Source organism: Schistocerca cancellata, chromosome 10 (assembly GCF_023864275.1).
Source record: "Schistocerca cancellata isolate TAMUIC-IGC-003103 chromosome 10, iqSchCanc2.1, whole genome shotgun sequence".
NCBI lineage: Eukaryota > Metazoa > Arthropoda > Insecta > Orthoptera > Acrididae > Schistocerca > Schistocerca cancellata.
In genome coordinates this window covers 97,393,359-97,415,404 of record NC_064635.1, presented here as the reverse complement: position 1 = coordinate 97,415,404, position 22,046 = coordinate 97,393,359, and positions in this window count along the sequence as shown.

Below are 22,046 nucleotides of genomic sequence, written 5' to 3'. Positions count from 1 at the left end.
CCGAAACTTTACTCTCGTCAATATAAATCGGCATTGCGAATTTTCTATTGAATCCGGATGCAATTTCTGCGTTTCATCGTCAATGTGATGGTCGAAGGGTAACAGTAAACCTGCTGTGGTGCATCGGAAATTAACACTGAGCCCCCAGGGAAGAGCCAAATATCAGACTCCCTGAAACGTTACTCTCGTCAAAATAAATCGGCATTGTGAATTTTGTATTGAATCCGAATGCAATTTCTGTGTTTCATCGTCAATGTGATGGTCGAAAAGATACAATAAACCTGCTGTGGTGCATTGGAGACTAACACTGGGCCCCCAGGAAAGGGCCAAAGTACATACTCGTCGAAACGGTACTCCTGTCTACAGAAATCGGCTTCGTGAATTTTATATAGAATCCGGAGGAAATTTCTGTGTATCAACGTCTATGTGATGGAAGAAGGGATACAGTAAAGCTGCTGTGGTGCATCGGAGCCTAACACTGGGCCCCCAGGGAAGAGCCAAAGTACATACTTTTCGAAACGTTAATCCTGTGGACAGAAATCGGCATTGTGAATTTTGTAATGATTCCCGATGTAATTTCTGTGTTTCATCGTCAATGTGATGGTCAAAGGGTTACAGTAAACCTGCTGTGGTGCATCGGAGTCTAACACTGGGCCCCCAGGGAAGAGCCAAAGTACATACTTTTCGAAATGGTACCCCTGTGGACAGAAATCGGCATTGTGAATTTTGTATTGATTCAGGAAGCAATTTCTGTGTTTCATAGCCAATGTGATGGTCGAAGGGTACTGTAAACCTGCTGTGGTGCATCGGAGTGTAACACTGGGCCCCCAGGGAAGAGCCATAGTACATACTCTTCTAAACGGTACTCCTGTGGACAGAAACCGGCATTGTGAATTTTGTATTTATTCCCGATGCAATTTCTGTGTTTCATCGTCAATGTGATGGTCGAAGGGATACAGTAAACTTGCTGTGGTGCATCGGAGTCTAATACTAAGCCCCCAGGGAAGACCCAAGAAAAAGGCTCCCCGAAATGTTACTCTCGTCAATATGAATCGGCATTGTGAATTTTGCATTGAATCCGGATGCAATTATTGTGTTTCATCGTCAATGTGACGGTCGTAAGGATACAGTAAATCTGAAGTGGTGCATCGGAGTCTAACACTGAGCCCCCAGGGAAGAGCCAAAAAACAAACTCACCTAAACGTTACTCTCGTCAATATAAATAGGCATTGCGAATTTTGTATAGAATCCGGATGCTATATCTGTGTTTCTTCGTCAATGTGATGGTCGAAGGGTACAGTAAACCTGCTGTGGTGCATCAGATTCTAACACTGGGCTCCCAGGGAAGAGCCAAAGTACATACTTTTCGAAACGGTACTCCTGTGGACAAAAATCGGCATTGTGAATTTTGTATTGATTCCCGATGCAATTTCTGTGTTTGATTGTTAATGTGACGGTGGAAGGGTTCCAGAAATCCTGCTGTGGTGCATCGGAGTCTAACACTGAGCCCCCTGGGAAGAGCCAAAAAACAGACTTTCCGAAACGTTACTCTCGTCAATATAAATCGGCATTGCGAATTTTGTATTGAACCCGGATGCAATTTCTGTGTTTCATCGTCAATGTGATGGTCGAAGGGTAATAGTAAATTTGCTGTGGTGCATCGGAGTCTAACACTAGGCTCTGAGGGAAGAGCCAAAGAACAGACTCTACGAAACGGTACTCCTGTGGACAGAAAACGGCATTGTGAATTTTGTATTGATTACCGATGCAATTTTTGTGATTTGCAAAGAACACACTCCCCGAAACGTTACTCTCGTCAATATCAATCGGCATCGCGAATTTTGTATTGAATCCGAATGCAATTTCTGTGTTTCATCGTCAATGTGATGGTCGAAGGGTATAAGTAAAATTGCTGTGGTGCATCGGAGTCTAACACTGGACCCCCAGGAAAGAGCCAAAGCACATACTCTACGAAACGGTACTCCTGTGGACAGAAAAGGGCATTGTGAATTTTGTATTGATTACCGATGCAATTTCTGTGATTCATCGTCAATGTGATGGACGAAGGGTTCCAGTAAACCTGCTGTGGTGCATTGGAGTCTAACACTGAGCCCCCAGGGAAGAACCAAATAGCAGACTCCCCGAAACTTTACTCTCGTCAATATAAATCGGCATTGCGAATTTTCTATTGAATCCGGATGCAATTTCTGCGTTTCATCGTCAATGTGATGGTCGAAGGGTAACAGTAAACCTGCTGTGGTGCATCGGAAATTAACACTGAGCCCCCAGGGAAGAGCCAAATATCAGACTCCCTGAAACGTTACTCTCGTCAAAATAAATCGGCATTGTGAATTTTGTATTGAATCCGAATGCAATTTCTGTGTTTCATCGTCAATGTGATGGTCGAAAAGATACAATAAACCTGCTGTGGTGCATTGGAGTCTAACACTGGGCCCCCAGGAAAGGGCCAAAGTACATACTCGTCGAAACGGTACTCCTGTCTACAGAAATCGGCTTCGTGAATTTTATATTGAATCCGGAGGAAATTTCTGTGTATCAACGTCTATGTGATGGAAGAAGGGATACAGTAAAGCTGCTGTGGTGCATCGGAGCCTAACACTGGGCCCCCAGGGAAGAGCCAAAGTACATACTTTTCGAAACGTTAATCCTGTGGACAGAAATCGGCATTGTGAATTTTGTAATGATTCCCGATGTAATTTCTGTGTTTCATCGTCAATGTGATGGTCAAAGGGTTACAGTAAACCTGCTGTGGTGCATCGGAGTCTAACACTGGGCCCCCAGGGAAGAGCCAAAGTACATACTTTTCGAAATGGTACTCCTGTGGACAGAAATCGGCATTGTGAATTTTGTATTGATTCAGGAAGCAATTTCTGTGTTTCATAGCCAATGTGATGGTCGAAGGGTACTGTAAACCTGCTGTGGTGCATCGGAGTGTAACACTGGGCCCCCAGGGAAGAGCCATAGTACATACTCTTCTAAACGGTACTCCTGTGGACAGAAATCGGCATTGTGAATTTTGTATTTATTCCCGATGCAATTTCTGTGTTTCATCGTCAATGTGATGGTCGAAGGGATACAGTAAACTTGCTGTGGTGCATCGGAGTCTAATACTAAGCCCCCAGGGAAGACCCAAGAAAAAGGCTCCCCGAAATGTTACTCTCGTCAATATGAATCGGCATTGTGAATTTTGCATTGAATCCGGATGCAATTATTGTGTTTCATCGTCAATGTGATGGTCGTAAGGATACAGTAAATCTGAAGTGGTGCATCGGAGTCTAACACTGAGCCCCCAGGGAAGAGCCAAAAAACAAACTCACCTAAACGTTACTCTCGTCAATATAAATAGGCATTGCGAATTTTGTATAGAATCCGGATGCTATATCTGTGTTTCTTCGTCAATGTGATGGTCGAAGGGTACAGTAAACCTGCTGTGGTGCATCAGATTCTAACACTGGGCTCCCAGGGAAGAGCCAAAGTACATACTTTTCTAAACGGTACTCCTGTGGACAGAAATCGGCATTGTGAATTTTGTATTGATTCCCGATGCAATTTCTGTGTTTGATTGTTAATGTGACGGTGGAAGGGTTCCAGAAATCCTGCTGTGGTGCATCGGAGTCTAACACTAGGCTCTGAGGGAAGAGCCAAAGAACAGACTCTACGAAACGGTACTCCTGTGGACAGAAAACGGCATTGTGAATTTTGTATTGATTACCGATGCAATTTCTGTGATTTGCAAAGAACACACTCCCCGAAACGTTACTCTCGTCAATATAAATCGGCATTGCGAATTTTGTATTGAACCCGGATGCAATTTCTGTGTTTCATCGTCAATGTGATGGTCGAAGGGTATAAGTAAAATTGCTGTGGTGCATCGGAGTCTAACACTGGCCCCCCAGGGAAGCGCCAAAGTACATACATTTCGAAACGGTACTCCAGTGGACAGAAATCGGCATTGTGAAGTATGTATTGATTCCCGATGCAATTTCTGTGTTTCATCGTCAATGTGATGGTCGAAGGGTTACAGTAAACCTGCTGTTGTGCATCCGAGTCTAACACTGAGCCATCAGGGAAGCGCCAAAAAAAAGGCTCCACGAAACATTACTCTCGTAAATATAAATCGGCATTGCAAATTTTGTATTGAATCCGGATGCAATTTCTTTGTTTCATCGTCAATGTGATGGTCGAAGGATGACAGTAAACCTGCTGTGGTTCATCGGAGTGTAACACTGGGCCCCCAGGGAAGAGCCAAAGTACATACTCTTCGAAACGTCACTCCTGTGTACAGAAATCGGCATTGTGAATTTTGTATTGAATCCGGATGCTATTTCTGTGTTTCATCATCAATGTGATGGTCGAAGTATAACGGTAAACCTGCTGTGGTGCATCGGAGTTGTGATGTTACAAAATAAAAGTTATGTTGTTATTTAATGGAAAGTTGGAAATTGAGATGTAGCTTACTGTTTTATCAATCACAATTGGCGTAAGAATCATGGATTGAACATTGTCATAAAATATTGAATTATGAGGTGTGAATAGTTTTAACTTGCAGTTTCGCGTGGCTTGTGGCAGTCACAACTAGCGTGCTATTGATTAAGAAGTTGCGTTATCGTCTTTCTAATTACTTCATGATCGTAGATACGATCATACCCGGTTGTGAAGTTATTGTTATGACAAAACAATTTCCTAAGAGACCAGAAAGTTGTTTAGGGCGCAAAAACAACTGTAACATCACACAAAAAGGAAACTCAATATTAAAGCTGATGTAAGAAGACGATAAAACAGTTTTCTTTTTATCAATGTAACACGCACATTGGACTGCTGATCTTGGAGTCTGTAACATTAGCAAAATGCATAATTTAAATGAAAATAATACTGAGGAGATAATAGAAATGAGCACTGCTAAATGATTCAGTATTCCCAGAACTGATATTTATTATAACTAAAACATATATCGTACCGTAAGCTTAATACTACAATGACGGTAGATTTTTATGTCCATATCATGTCCATTGAGCGCTCTTTTATATATCCATTGTCTTCTTCGAGTCGCTCGTGCGTCGTCACGGTAAGTTCTTTACACTTCACTCAGACACATAACAGGTTTATATACATTTAGTAAAAATTAGATCAGACTACCACAAATCTGCGTCCGTCTTACTCGAGAAAAACAGTAAAAGTCTTTTTTAGCGCTCAAGGTTTCATTTGTTCTCCAGCGAACAAAATAGTGAAGGATCGCATATCCATCCGTATTTTCCTGTTTATATTGCCGCCCAAAGACGACGAATTACATTATTTAGAAAATTCCACCGTCGCTATGCGACGCCTTATTATATATTAATCATTCTTTATTAACAAGTATTTGCCTTCTGGCAGAATTTGCTATTTTAATTAAGCCAAAAATAGCGAATATCACATTGCCTCCCGTGAGGAGAGAGGAAATGCCGAAGGATTACCTCGATCCTTATGTCCTCATGAGATATTCGTGATTTTTGGTGTGACATTTACATAATGTTACTGGCGTACTATGTACATAAATTGAAATTACATTTATAAACATATATCAGATATTTATCATTTTTCAAAAAAAAGTTTTTCATTCTTTGTTCATCAGTCACTTCATTCCATAATACCAAGATTAACGTTTATGTGCATATTTAAGTTTGGTCCATATTTGCTTATAACAATAAGTGAACGTTCATTTCGCACTTCAGGGGATAGAATTCAGAAATTACTTTCTCTTGAGCTTAACAACTAATACATGAGTACAGTGAGTGCTTATTTTCACTAAACTAGAGTGGACAATGTTCGACCATCTGTTGACTCTTTGTGGTTCAATTACAGTTTAATAACGTAGCACTACACTTCGTGATGCTTTCACTTTCTGTGTTAGCTGTCTACGGCGTTCATCATGCAGTACATCTGTCCTTTCCACTGTGGTGCCAGGAATTCAAGTGGCTTCCCGGGTTTTTATTTACAATATGAAACAGAAGAAGTGGAAAATTATTAGTATAACTTACAACCTATTGGATACATTTGTTAAGGATCGGGACTGGTCTGGAGTTTAGGGTCTTCCTATAATGCACATTCATTTTCTTTGTCCATCAAGAGACAGGATTATAATTCATTTTGAGCAGTGTTCAGGAGTGCCGGTATTAATCACTTTAAGGCCTGAGTAATCTAACAATCTACTTCTGACTCATCTTAACTTCAACTCAAGAAAATTGCTTAATTTACGTATGAAAATGTAGTCACACAAGTGTGCAAATGTCTTTCCTCCAGTATGTACGATGAAAGTCATGGCGGTTAGCAGTTTGAAGTTTGAATTGTTTCGTCACCCACACGTCAGCCACTCACAGCGGCTGCACAGTGTTGCGTGAGCTCCAATACTCAGTATCCGTTCGCGCTCAGGCTGTAACGGAGCTGCTGGTCGTCGATTGCTCCCTTTTTTTTGTGAACTTCGTATCACACGAGTGCATCGATACAAACACCTCGCGCGCGTTTTCCATCGGAGGAGCCGGACACTGAAGCTGCCTCCATACTTCCCTGTGAACTGCCTCCCATGAGGCTCACAGGTAAGTGACGACGAATGTTTTAGCTGTCGCTGCACTTAGAACAACACTGAACTTTGCGTTGCACCAGTTGTCGTAGCCTTGACTTCTTTTTACACTTGCAGTACAACACTACCACTAGTATACAGTGAACAGTTATTTTTATTATGCACGTCGCACTTTGGTGTGCATCTTCACACAGCATTCGTGCTTAGTTCCTTCGCCGATAGAGTTCATTTACAAAACAATCAATTTTGCACGTTTCCTCCACTGGTATAGAAAGACATATATTCTACTATTTACAAAAGATCACTTACGAGCTAATATTTACAATTAATGGTCACTCCTTTTGTTAAGTCCAGTGAACAACTGCTTTATGAATGGACTCCTTATATCTCAAGGTTTACTTTCACTAGTGAACCTAAAAATATTCTTTCAAACTTTCTTTTAAGTGCTCATCTCCTCATTATGAAAACTACAGATTTCGCAACACTCGTTGCATTTATTCTTTAGTGCACCCAAGATCATTTTCTACTGCCACGCAGCATATCTACTACTTAACGAGTACACATTTAACGCTGAATCTTTTTTTTTTCTTTTTGTGCTTTCCTTTGTGCTTGCCAAATTTTTTTTATATTTGAGGGCAGACTGGATAACAATAGGTCTCCCTCTTGGCTTCATGTACTTAGCAATCGTTCTCTGTTAAAAAAAAAATAGGGTAACGCGTGTCTACTATTTTTCGCATTAATGGAATTACCGGCAGTTCACTGGGTTTACGCAACCGGTCCATAACAAACATTACCAAAGCTAGCGAAGTTCATCACGCTACGTGTCTCATTTCTCATAAGCACTGCTTTGCTTCGAAGCACACGTGCCTTTTACAAGTCGACCCTTGGTCTGGGTTAATGAACCAGGATCAAAAGGAACGGGCACAAGGAAAATGGCTTTCATAAGAGGAGTGTCTTAGGAGACATTTTTGCAATAAAATCTGCATGTAAATAAAAATGATCATAATAAACATAGGCACATATACAAATTTCAACCTCTTTCATTACAGCATGCTTTGCTACTTCTACGTCTTACTCTGGTTATAGTCAATATTAAGTTTAAATATCACTGCATTGCTTGTTCTTTAGATTAGCCTTCAATTGGGGTATTGAATGGTCGCTAGATTACACTACAAATCTTCTGAAGATCTTTACTTGGACTTATTTATGATACAGGGGGCTTGCTGTGTGGTTATTCAGTACCTTGATTCTACTGAAATCAATTCGTCAGCTAACATTAATCATATACTCTTTACATTGGGCTCAGATCACAGGGAAATTGTTTACTTTCATAGCAATTAGTGGCCTCGTGGAGTACCTCATGGAGTACTTACGCTACATTATTGATGCTTCATGGTTTGCCTCTATTTGTACTGTATTTCACCTAACTTAGTTTACTACAGCTTATTGTCTCCTTGCGTGAACACATGTGGGTTACCACTTGTTTTTCCATTTAACAGCACGCTTTAACTGAACTTTAAGCTATTTCTTCTACTCCTGTCAACTGTCTGGTCTGTTTGAACATGTACCACTTTTTTTAAGCAGGTAATTTGGGCTTTTACAACAGAATTTCAAGTACTTACATTACTCAATATAAATCTATAAATCCTCTTGTACCTTGAGAGAAGTGCTTATTTACGCATCCTCCTCCATTTCTCACCTTTACATATTTATATAGCTCCGGGCAATCACCTCGCAAGCACTTTTTTTTTCTTAATACTAACTTAAAATTAAATTGAAATTCTTGGTGCAACCTCAATTTCCTGCTTAAGCTTGTTGAAGATATATCAGTTCATGTCCATCACTATAAACAATTTTTCCATACATAGCATTTAATACTTAAAGATGACATGTAGTAGCCGTTACCATGTAGTCAGTGCGCTGTTCAACACAATACTTATCATTAACAGTTCACACAAGGGAATTTCCAGTACGCAAGAGGTAAGAAACGAAAACAGATTCTATCTGCAGTTGAGACTGTGTCTGTAAGCTAACTCTCTGTTTCAATAGACCAATTAATCTCGATATGGAGCAACCCTGAATCGGCAATGATAAAACTTTTGAAACAGAAGACACCTGTCTGAAAAGACATGATGACATCACATTGATGTTTGCTCCTGTATCAACAATGGCTGTGACAGGAATGTTGGCAATAGAAATCTTAATCGAAGCCTGGACCTGTTCATCATAAATGTCATTAATGTCTTGAGCTTCTAGGTCAGGTGCAAGGTCATCTCGTAAGTCGGTCTCATGGTCGTACCGTATCACATTAACATACTCAGAATCAGAGTATTCGTTAGTACCCCCACTGGAACCGGCAGCGACCTCTAGGAGGCTGAAAGGCGCTGCCTCTAATTTTCCGCAGGATGTTTAACCTGTTTGTCATTCATGGCCTTAAGTGTTTGCTCCGTTTCATATTGGTGAATAGAATACTTGAGACGGCTGATGTCGCCCGATCTTTTGGTTGCCGGCAAAACCATTTCCTTGTGAAGGAAAGTTCGCATTTGGTGCCATTTGAAAATTGTTCCGCGGTCCTCTATCCTGTGAAAAGTTGTTCTGATGTTGTGCTGGGTGGCCTCCGCCTTGCCCATGCCACTTGCTATTTTTCGACCTATAACTTTGATTGTACACTGGCCCATTTGAAAAATTACCAATCGTTTGTGGAGAATTTCCATACTGCTCAGGCGCAGAATTAAAGGGTGGGTTTCCGTACTGATGTTGTACCTGGTGGTTGTAAATTGGGTGGTATCTCTGCTGATTACTGTAATTGGTTTTCTGCTTCCGTTTAAAGTTATTGCCGTTTGCGTTTTGATAACCGCTGGCAGGTTGGTAACAGCGGTTGCAGTAGCTCGCTCTCTCCTTCGGCGCATTGTTGTCCGCGTGCGATGCATTCTGCTGGCTGCCAGGGAAGAATTTGCCGCTGCCAACCTTGGAGCGCACATCCTCGCTAATTAAATCTAAGGAATCCAGCACAGAAAGGAATACATCCGTGTCTTCTTCGGACACATTTACTAGTTTCTCTCTAATAGACACAGGGAGTTTGCTTTTGAGAATCATAATTACGTCCTTGGAAGAAATCGGAGAATCCCAGAATTTAATTTTTGCTAGATACTTCTCGAAGTATCGCCGGAGACTTCCATGCTTCTCATTGAAAATTTCCGCACCATACACCTCCTTCTTTAATCTTTGCTGTACCCCATTACTCCAAAATTTTGCCAAGAACATTTTCTCAAACTCTTCATAATTCCTACACCTGTCAACCATTTCCGTTCCCCATAATGCTGCATCACCAGAAATAAAGCCAGTGACGAACTGAATACGCTGTCTGTCTGTCCAGCTCCTGGGAAATATGCCGGAAAAATTCTTTAGGAACACGATGGGGTGTATTTCTCGTTTCTGCGGATGAAAAACAGGAAATGTGCGATGCTCAATCACACTTTCCTCTTGCATTAAACTCACAATTGTGGGCGGATCATTTAGTTTCCCTACTCGGGACTCAACAAGACTGTTGTTTTGCATGTAATCAGGCGGTGAACGATAAGGAGTTGACTGACATTCGTCACCGTCTAAAGAGTTGTTCCCTATAGTTTGCGTATGCGTGTGTGGATTTTCTACCCAGTTTCTCAGCATTCTGACTTCGTCCACTACTTGCTGCTTCCACTCGGGAAGATCCCGTGTAAGTGTCCTCCGAATCTGTCCCAATTCAGAAACCACTATGTCTCCCGACTTACCAGGAGCAGCTAAGATTTCATAAGTTACATCCTTGACAGTCTCCCTAAGCTCCTCCCTGACCTTCTTTTCGATAAAAATATCTTTACCCTTTATCCATTCACCGTAGTGTTCCGACAATGCCTCTGCGTGTGCTTTCACGGTGCTCTTAACCTGTTCTTCAATATTGATTGAGTCTACCTGCCTCGACAGATCCTCGACTACACCTTCAATGTCAGATACTGCATTTCTAACTGAGTTTATTTCTTGGGTTGCTGCCTGAATTTTTGTGTTTAATGTTCCAGATACTTCAGCTATTTCACTTTTCACCTGTTTCTGCATTTTCTGAATTTGATCACTGATCTTAGTTTGCACCTCACCCAAATGGGTATTTAATTCAGCCGTAATTTCTTTATGCAGATCTGTTTTGATTGTGCCTAGCTGTGTTTTTAATGATTCGCTTACAGCATCTAATCGGACGTTAACAGCCTCAATTTGCGTTTTTACTGATTCGCTTACAGCATCTAATCGGGCGTTAACAGTCTCATTTTGTGTTTTTATAGTCTCATTTACTGCGTCAAACTGTTGTTTCAGCATTTCCATTAACGCACCGAGGTCATTTGTAGCTGCAGCGGGAAGAGTTTGGACTTTAGGGTTAATTTCTCCTGTTACAGACATGGTTAGTTCAGTTCCCACACGGGAACCTACCGTTCGCGATCGTAAAGGGTATGGAATACTATTAACGTCTTCACTCCCATCTCCTGTTGTCACCTGTCTCTGTTTACTATCTGCCATTTTCGTCAGTAAATCACGTGCTACGCAAGGCTTTCGTCGTTTGCCAGTGACGTGGTGAGTCCGCTAAGAGCACCGCTCTCGCGTGAGCGACAAATGAAATTCTATCTGGCGAGAAGGCAAGATGGAACCTAACCGTTTCAGACAAATGAATGAAGATGCTCTTCACTGCAAATTGCGCACACTATCCACCATGTTGAAAATGCAATATAGCTATACTAACAATGGGAAGAAACAATTTCTATTATCAGACTACGAAGAATTTTACTTTGAAAGATAAAATAAAGCAGATTTTCTATAGCGGGAAGGAGAGAGAAAGGATGTGGATCGACTTGGAAAAGCAACGTTGCTACTGAAGCACTACACTGCGTATGCAAAATTCTGACTTACTTTTTGATGGCTTGATTACCGCTATGTTGTCTCAGCAAATTCGCGTCTCTTTTCTTTTCCTTTCTTTCGATAATTAAACTGCATTATCAACCAGCATATTTTCGGTCTTCCTCTCAGAGAGATGATGTGTACATGAAACGACAGAACATTTATTAACACAAGCACATAGATAATTTTCCAAGTATCTGAACTAATTTTTGGTCAAGTCCCAGTTCGGGCGCCAAGTGTGATGTTACAAAATAAAAGTGATGTTGTTATTCAATGGAAAGTTGGAAATTGAGATTTAGCTTACTGTTTTATCAATCACAATTGGCGTAAGAATCATGGATTGACCATTGTCATAAAATATTGCATTATGAGATGTGAACAGTTTTTTCTTGCAGTTTCGCGTGGCTTGTGGCAGTCACAACTAGCGTGCTATTGATTAAGAAGTTGCGTTATCGTCTTTCTAATTACTTCATGATCGTAGATACGATCATACCCGGTTGTGAAGTTATTGTTATGACAAAACAACTTCCTAAGGGACCAGAAAGTTCTTAAGGGCGCAAAAACAACTGTAACATCACACAAAAGGGAAATTCAATATTAAAGCTGATGCAAGAAGACGATAAAACAGTTTTCTTTTTATCAATGTAACACGCACATTGGACTGCTGATCTTGGAGTCTGTAACATTAGCAAAATGCATAATTTAAATGAAAATAATACTGAGGAGATAATAGAAATGAGCACTGCTAAATGATTCAGTATTCCCAGAACAAATATTTATTATAACTAAAACATATATCGTACCTTAAGCTTAATACTACAATGACGGTAGATTTTTATGTCCATATCATGTCCATTGAGCGCTCTTTTATATATCCATTGTCTTCTTTGAGTCGCTCGTGCGTCGTCACGGTAAGTTCTTTACACTTCACTCAGACACATAACAGGTTTATATACATTTAGTAAAAATTAGATCAGAATACCACAAATCTGCGTCCGTCTTACTCGAGAAAAACAGTAAAAGTCTTTTTTTTAGCGCTCAAGGTTTCATTTGTTCTCCAGAGAACAAAATAGTGAAGGATCGCATATCCATCCGTATTTTCCTGTTTATATTGCCGAACAAAGACGACGAATTACATTATCTAGAAAATTCCACCGTTGCTATGCGACGCCATATTATATATTAATCATTCTTTATTAACAAGTATTTGCCTTCTGGCAGAATTTGCTATTTTAATTAAGCCAAAAATAGCGAATATCACTCAGTTTAACTCTGAGTCCCCAGGGATTAGCTTAAGTACATACTCTTCGAAACGGTACCCCTGTGGACAGAAATTGGCATTGTGAATTTCGTATTGAATTCCGATGCAATTTCTGTGTTTCAGCGTCAATGTGATGATCGAAGGGTAACAGTAAACGTGCTGTTGTGCCTCGGAGTCTAACACTGGGCCCCCAGGGAAGAGCCAAAGAACATACTCATCGAAACGCTAATCCAGTTTACAGAAATCGGCATAGTGAATTTTGTATTGAATTCCGATACAATTTCTGTGTTTCATCGTCAATGTGATGGTCGAAGGGTAACAGTAAACCTGCTGTTGTGCATCGGAAACTAACACTGGTCTCCCAGGAATGGCCCAAAAAACTGTTTCTTCGAAACGTTACTCCTGTGGACAAAAATCGTCATTGTGAATTTTGTAATGAATCCCGATGTAATTTCTGTGTTTGATCGTCAATGTGACGGTCGAAGGTTTACAGTAAACCTGCTGTGGTGCATCGGAGTCTAAAATGGGGCCCCCAGGGAAGAGCCAAAAGACTTACTCTTCGAAACGGTACTCCTGTGGACAGAAATAGGCATAATGAATTTTGTATTGAATTCCGATGCAATTTGTGTGTTTCATCGTCAATGGGATGGTCGAAGGGTTCCAGTAAACCAGCTGTGGTGCGTCGGAGTCCAACACTGAGCCCCCAGGGAAGAACCAAAAAACAGAGTCCCCGAAACGTTACTCTCGTCAGTATGATCCGGCATTGCGAATTTTGTATTGAATCCGGATGCAATATCTGTGTTTCATCGTCAATGTGATGGTCAAAGGGTAACAGTAAACTTGTGGTGGTGCATCGGAGTCTAACACTGGGCCCTCAGGGAAGAGCCAAGTTATGTACTCATCGAAACGGTACTCCTGTGGACAGTAATCGGCATTGTGAATTTTGTATTGATTCCCGATGCAATTTTTGTGTTTCATCGTAAATGTGATAGTTGAAGTGTAATAGTAAACCTGCTGTGGTGCATCGGGGTCTAACACTGGGCTCCCAGGGAAGAGCCAAAGAACATTCTCTTCGAAACATTACTCCTGTGGACACTAAACGGCATTGTCAGATTTGTATTAATTCCCAATGCAATTTCTATGTTTCATCGTAAATGCGATGGACGAAGTGGAACAGTAAACCTGCTGTGGCACATCGGAGTCTAACACGGGGGCCTAGGGAAGAGCCAAAGAAAAGACTCCTCGAAACCTTACTCCTGTGGACAATAAAATTCATTGTTACTTTTGTATTGAATAGCGATGTAATTTCTATGTTTCATCGTAAAAGTGATGGATGAATAATTACAGTAAACAAGCTGTGTTGCATCGGAGTCTAATACTGGGCCCCCAGGGAAGAGCCACAGAACATATCTTCGAAACGGTACTCCTGTGGACAGAAATCGACATTGCGAAATTTGTATTGATTCCCGATGCAATTTCTGTGTTTCATTGTCAATGTGATGCTCGAAGGGTAACAGTAAGCCTGCTGTGGTGCATCGGAGTCTAACACTGGGCCCCCAGGGAAGAGCCAAAGAACAGAATCCTCGAAACTTTACTCCTGTGGACACTAAACAGCATTGTTAGTTTTGTATTGAATCCCGATGCAATTTCTGTGTTTCATCGTAAATGTGATGGTCGAGGGGTTACAGTAAACCTGCTGTGGTGCATCGGAGTCTAACACTGGGCTCAAAGGGAAGAGCCAAAGAACATACTCTTTGAAGCGGTACTCCTGTGGACAGAAATCGGCATTGTGAATTTTGTACTGATTCCCGATACAGTTTCTGTGTTTCATCGTCAATGTGATGATCGAAGAGTTCCAGTAAACCTGTTGTGAATCATCGGAGTCTAACACTGGGCCCCCAGGGAAGAGCGAAAGAACTGACTCTTCGAAACTTTACTCCTGTGGACACTAAACGGCATTGTTAGTTTTGTATCGAATCCCGATGCTATTTCTATGTTTCACCGTAAAAGTGATGGTCGAAGAGTAACAGTAAACCAGCTGTGGTGCATCGGAGTCTAACACTGGGCCCCCAGGGAAAAGCCAAAGTACCTACTCTTCCAAACTTTACTCCTGTGGACAGAAATCTTCATTCTGAATTTTCTATTGATTCCTGATGCAATTTCTGTGTTTCATCGTCAATGTGATGGTCGAAGGGTATCAGTAATCCTGCTGTGGTGAATCGAAGTCTAACACTGGGCCCCCAGTGAAGAGCCAAAGTACATACTCTTCGAAACGCTACTGCTGTGGACAGAAATTGGCATTGAAAAATTTTGTATAGATTCCCGGTGCAATATCTGTGTTTCATCGTCAATGTGATGGTCGAAGGGTAACAGTAAACCTGCTGTGGTGTATCGGAGTCAAAACACTGGGCCCCCAGGGAAGAGCCAAAGTACAGTCTCTTCGAAACGGTACTCCTGTGGACAGAACTCTGAATTGCGATTTTTGTATTGATTCCCGATGCAATTTCTATTTTCCATCGTAAATGTGATGGTGGAAGGGTAACAGTAAACGTGTTGTGGTGCATCGGAGTCTAACACAGGGCCCCCAGGGAAGAGCCAAAGGGCATACTCCTAGAAACATTACTCCTGTGAACACTAAACGGCATTGTTAGTATTGTATTGAATCCCAATGCAACTCCTATGTTTAATCGTAAATGTGTTGGTCGAAGTGATACAGTAATCCTGCTGTGGTGCATCGGATTCTAAGACTGGGCCCCCAGGAAAGAGCCAAATAACATACTCTTCGAAACGGTACTTCTGTTGACGAAATTGTCATTGTGAATTTTCTATTGATTCCCGATGCAACATCTGTGTTTCATCGTCATTGTGAATGTTGAAGAGTTCCAGTAAACCTGCTGTGGTTCATCGGAGTCTAACACTGGGTACCCTGGGAAGAGCCAAAGAACTGACTCTTCGAAACTTTACTCCTGTGGACACTAAACTGCATTGTTAGTTTTGTATTGAATCCCGATGCAATTTCTAGGTTTCATAGTAAATGTGATGGTCGAAGGGTAACAGAAACCTGCTGTGGTCCATCGAAGTCTAACACTGAGCCCCAGGGAAGAGCCAAAGAACATGCTCTTCGAAACGGGACTCCTGTGGACAGAAATCGGCATTGAGAAATTTATATTGATTCCCGATGCAATTTCTGTGTTTCATCGTCAATGCGATGGTCGAAGGGTAACAGTATAACTGCTGTGGTGCATCTGAGTCTAACACTGGGCCCCCAGGGAAGAGCCAAAGAACAGACTCTTCGAAAATTTACTCCTGTGGACACTAAACGGCATTGTTTGTATAGAATCTCGATGCAATTTCTATGTTTTATCGTAAATGTGACGGTCGAAGGTTTACTGTGAACCTGCTGTGGTGCATCGGAGTCAAACGGGGCCCCCAGGGAAGAGCCAACGGACATACTCTTCGTAACGGTACTCATGTGGAGAGAAATAGGCATAGTGAATTTTGTATTGAATTCCGATGCAATTTCTGTGTTTCATCGTCAATGTGATGGTCGAAGGGTAACAGTATACCCGTTGTGGTGCATCGGAGTCTAACACTGGGCCCCCAGGGAAGATCCAAAGTACATACTCATCGATACGGTACTCCAGTATACAGAAATCGGCATAGTGAATTTTGTACTGAATCCCGATGCAATTTCTAAGTTTCATCGTAAATTTGATGGTCGAACGGTAGCAGTAAAGCTGCTGTGATGCATCGCAGTCTAACACTGGGCCCCCAGGGAAGAGCCAAAAAACATACTCTTCGAAACGGTAGTCGTGTGGACAGAAATCGGCATAGTGAATTTTGTATTGAAACCCGATGGAATTTCTATGTTTCATTGTAAAGGTGAAGGTCGAAGGGTATCGGTGAACCTGCTGTGGTGCATCGGAATCTAACACTGGACACCCTGGGAAGTGCCAAAAAACAGACTCCCCGAAATGTTACTTTCGTCAATATAAATCGGCGTTGCGAATTTAGTATTGAATCCGGATCCAATTTCTGTGTTTCATCGTCAATGTGATGGTCGAAGGGTAACAGTAAACCTACTGTGGTGCATCGGAGTCTAACACTGGGCCCCCAGAGAAGAGGCAAAGTACATACTCATCGAAACGGTACTCCTGCTAACAGAAATCGGCATTGTGAATTTTGTATTGATTCCGGATGATATTTCTGTGTTTCATCGTCAATGTCATGGTCGAAGGGTGACAGTAAACCTGCTGTGGTGCATCGGAGCCTACACTGGCCCCAGGGAAGAGCCAAAAAACATACTTTTCGAAACGGTACTACTGTGGACAGAAACGGCATTGTGAATTTTGTATTGATTCCCGATACAATTTCTGTGTTTCATCGTCAATGTGATGGTCCAAGGGTAACAGAAAACCTGCTAAGGTGCATCGGAGTCTAACACTGGGCCCCCGGGGAAGAGCCAAAGTACATACTCTTCGAAACGGTACTCCTGTGGACAGAAATCGGCATTGTGAAATTTCTGTTGATTCCCGATGCAATTTCTGTGTTTCATCGTCAGTGTGATGGTCGAAGGGTTCCAGTAAACCTGCTGTGGTACATCGGAGTCTAACACTGGGCCCCCAGGGAAGAGTCAAAATACATTCTCTTCGAAACGTTACTCACGTGGACTGAAATCGGCATTGCGAATTTTGTATTGATTCCCGATGCAATTGCTGTGTTTCATCGTCAATGCGATGGTCGAAGGGTAACAGTAAATCTTCTGAGGTGCATCGGAGTCTAACACTTGGCCCCAGGGAAGATCCAAAGTACATACTCTTCGAAACGGTACTCCTGTGGACAAAAATCGGCATTTCGAATTTTGTATTGATTCCCGATACAATTTCTGTGTTTCATCGTCAATGTGATGGTCCTAGGGTAACAGTAAACCTGCTAAGGTGCATCGGAGTCTAACACTGGGCCCCCAGGGAGGAGCCAAAGTACATACTCTCCGAAACACTACTCCTGTGGACAGAACTTGGCATTGCGAATTTTGTATTGATTCCCGATGCAATTTCTGTGTTTCAACGTCAATGTGATGGTCGAAAGGTAACAGTAAACCTGCTGTGGTGCATCGGAGTCTAACACTGAGCCCCCAGGGAAGAGAAAAAGAACATACTCTTCGAAACGGTACTCCTGTGGACAGAAATCGGCATTGTGAAATTTCTGTTGATTCCTGATGCAATTTCTGTGTTTCATCGTCAATGTGATGGTCGAAGGGTTCCAGTAAACCTGCTGTGGTACATCGGAGTCTAACACTGGGCCCCCAGGGAGGATTCAAAGTACATTCTCTTCGAAACGGTACTCATGTGGACAGAAATCGGCATTGCGAATTTTGCATTGATTCCCGATGCAATTGCTGTGTTTCATCGTCAATGTGATGGTCGGAGGGTAACAGTAAACCTGCTATGGTGCATCGGAGTGTAACACTGGGCCCAAAGGGAAGCGCCAATAAACATACTCTTTGAAACGGTACTCCTGTGGACAGAAATCGGCATTGTGAATTTTGTATTGATTCCCGATGCAATTTCTGTGTTTCATCGTCAATGTGATGGTCAAAGGGTAACAGTAAACCTGCTGTGGTGCATCGGAGTGTAACACTGGGCCGCCAGGGAAGAACTAAAGTACATACTCTTTGAAATGGTTCTCCTGTGGACAGAAAGCGGCAATGCGATTTTTGTATTGATTCCCGATGCAATTTGTATTTGTCATCGTAAATGTGATGGTCGAAGGGTAACAGTAAACCTGCTGTGGTGCATCAGAGTCTAACACTGGGATCCCAGGAAAGAGCCAAAGGACATACTCTTCGAAACGGTACTCCTGTGTACAGAAATCGGCATTGTGAATTTTCTAATGATTTCCGATGCAACATGTGTGTTTCATCGTCGTTGTGATGGTTGAAGAGTTCCAGTAAACCTGCTGTGGTGCATTGGAGTCTAACACTGGGCCCCCAGGAAAGAGCCAAAGAACAGTCTCTTCGAAACTTTACTCATGTGGACACTAAACTGCACTGTTAGTTTTGTATTGAATCCTGATGCAATTTCTATGTTTCATAGTAAATGTGATGGTCGAAGGTAACAGTAAACCTGGTGTGGTGCATCGGAGTCTAGCACTGGGCCCCCAGGGAAGAGCCAAAGTACATTCTCTTCGAAACGGTACTCCTGTGGACAGAAATCGGCATTGTGAAATTTCTGTTGATTCCCGATGCAATTTCTGTGTTTCATCGTCAATGTGATGGTCGAAGGGTTCCAGTTAACCTACTGTGGTACACCGGAGTCTAACACTGGGCCCCCAGGGAAAAGTCAAAGTACATTCTCTTCGAAACGGTACTCATGTGGACAGAAATCGGCATTGCGATTTTTGTATTGATTCCCGATGCAATTGCTGTGTTTCATCGTCAATGTGATGGTCGTAGGGTAACAGTAAACCTGCTATGGTGCATCGGAGTGTAACACTGGGCCCAAAGGGAAGAGCCAATGAACATACTCTTTGAAACGGTACTCCTGTGGACAGAAATCGGCATTGTGGATTTTGTATTGATTCCCGATGCAATTTCTGTGTTTCATCGTCAATGTGATGGTCAAAGGGTAACAGTAAACCTGCTGTGGTGTATCGGAGTGTAACACTGGGCCGCCAGGGAAGAACTAAAGTACATACTCTTTGAAATGGTACTCCTGTGGACAGAACTCGGCATTGCGATTTTTGTATTGATTCCCGATGCAATTTGTATTTGTCATCGTAAATGTGATGGTCGAAGGGTAACAGTAAACCTGCTGTGGTGCATCAGAGTCTAACACTGGGACCCCAGGAAAGAGCCAAAGGACATACCCCTCGAAACTTTACTCCTGTGGACACTAAACTGCATTGTTAGTTATGTATTGAATCCCGATGCTACTTATATGTTTCATCGTAAATGTGTTGGCAGAAGTGTTACAGTTAACCTGCTGTGTTTCATCAGATTCTAACACTGGGCCCCCAGGGAAGAGCCAAAGTACATACTCTTCGAAACGGTACTCCTGTGTACAGAAATCGGCATTGTGAATTTTCTAATGATTCCCGATGCAACATCTGTGTTTCATCGTCGTTGTGATGGTCGAAGAGTTCCAGTAAACCTGCTGTGGTGCATTGGAGTCTAACACTGGGCCCCCAGGAAAGAGCCAAAGAACAGACTCTTCGAAATTTTACTCCTGTGGTCACTAATCTGCATTGTTAGTTTTGTATTGAATCCTGATGCAATTTCTATGTTTCATAGTAAATGTGATGGTCGAAGGGTAACAGTAAACCTGCTGTGTTTCATCAGATTCTAACACTGGGCCCCCAGGGAAGAGCCAAAGAACATACTCTTCGAAACGGTACTCCTGTTAACAGAAATCGGCATTGAGAATTTTCTATTGATTCCCAATGCAATTTCTGTGTTTCATCGTCAATGTGATGGTCGAAGGGTAACAGTAAACCTGCTGTGGTGCATTGGAGTCTAACACTGTGCCCCCAGGGAAGAGCCAAAGAACAGTCTCTTCGAAACTTTACTCATGTGGACACAAAACTGCACTGTTAGTTTTGTATTGAATCCTGATGCAATTTCTATGTTTCATAGTAAATGTGATGGTCGAAGGTAACAGTAAACCTGCTGTGGTGCATCGGAGTCTAACACTGGGCCCCCAGGGAAGAGCCATAGAACATACTCTTCGAAACGGTACTCCTGTGTACAGAAATCGGCATTGTGAATTTTCTAATGATTCCCGATGCAACATCTGTGTTTCATCGTCGTTGTGATGGTCGAAGAGTTCCAGTAAACCTGCTGTGGTGCATTGGAGTCTAACACTGTGCCCCCAGGGAAGAGCCAAAGAACAGTCTCTTCGAAACTTTACTCATGTGGACACTAAACTGCACTGTCAGTTTTGTATTGAATCCTGATGCAATTTCTATGTTTCATATTAAATGTGATGGCCGAAGGTAACAGGAAACCTGCTGTGGTGCATCGGAGACTAACACTGGGCCCCCAGGGTAGAGCCAAAGTACATTCTTTTCGAAACGGTTCTCCTGTGGACTGAAATCTACATTGTGAATTTTCTGTTGACTCCCGATGCAATTTCTCTGTTTCATCGTCAATGTGATGGGCGAAGGGTAACAGTAAACCCGCTGTGGTGCATCGGAGCCTAACACTGGGCCCCCAGGGTAGAGCCAAATTAAATACTCCTCGAAACGGTACTCCTGTGGACAGAAATCGGCATTGCTATTTTTGTATTGATTCCCGATGCGATTTCTGCGTTTCATCGTTAATGTGATGGTCGAAGGGTAACAGTAAAGCGGCTGTTGAGCATCGGATACCAACACTGGGCCCACAGCGAAGAGTTAAAGTTCATAGTCTTCGAAACGGTACTCCTGTGTACAGAAATCGGCATTGTTAGTTTTGTATTGAATCCCGATGCAATCTCTATGTCTCATCGTCAGTGTGATGGTCGAAGGTAACAGTAAACCTGCTGTGGTGCAATGGAGTCTAACATTTGGCCCAAAGGGAAGAGCCAAAGTACAAACCCTTCGAAACGGTACTCCTGTGGACAGAAATAGGCATAGTGAATTTTGTATTGAATCCCGATGCAATTTCTATGTTTCATCGTAAATGTGATGGTCGAAGGGTAACAGTAAACCTGCTGTGGTGCATCAGAGTCTCACTGGGCCCCCAGGGAAGAGCCAAAGAACATGATCTTCGAAACATTACTCCTGTGGACACTAGACGGCATTGTTAGTTTTGTATTGAATCCCGATACAATTTCTATGTCTCATCGTAAATGTGATGGTCGAAGGGTTACAGCGAACCTGCATCGGAGTCTAACACTGGGCCCCCAGGGAAGAGCCAAAGGACATACTCTTCGAAACGGTACTCCTGTGGACAGAAATCGGCATTGTGAATTTTCTATTGATTCCCGATGCTACATCTGTCTTTCATCGTCTTTGTGATGGTCGAAGAGTTCCAGTAAAGCTGCTGTGGTGCATTGAAGTATAACACTGGGCCCCCAGGGAAGAGCCAAAGAACAGACTCTTCGAAATTTTACTCCTGTGGACACTAAACTGCATTGTTAGATTTGTATTGAATCCTGATGCAATTTCTATGTTTCATAGTAAATGTGATGGTCGAAGGGTAACAGTAAACCTGCTGTGGTGCATCAGAGTCTCACTGGGCCCCCAGGGAAGAGCCAAAGAACATGCTCTTCGAAACATTACTCCTGTGGACACTAGACGGCATTGTTAGTT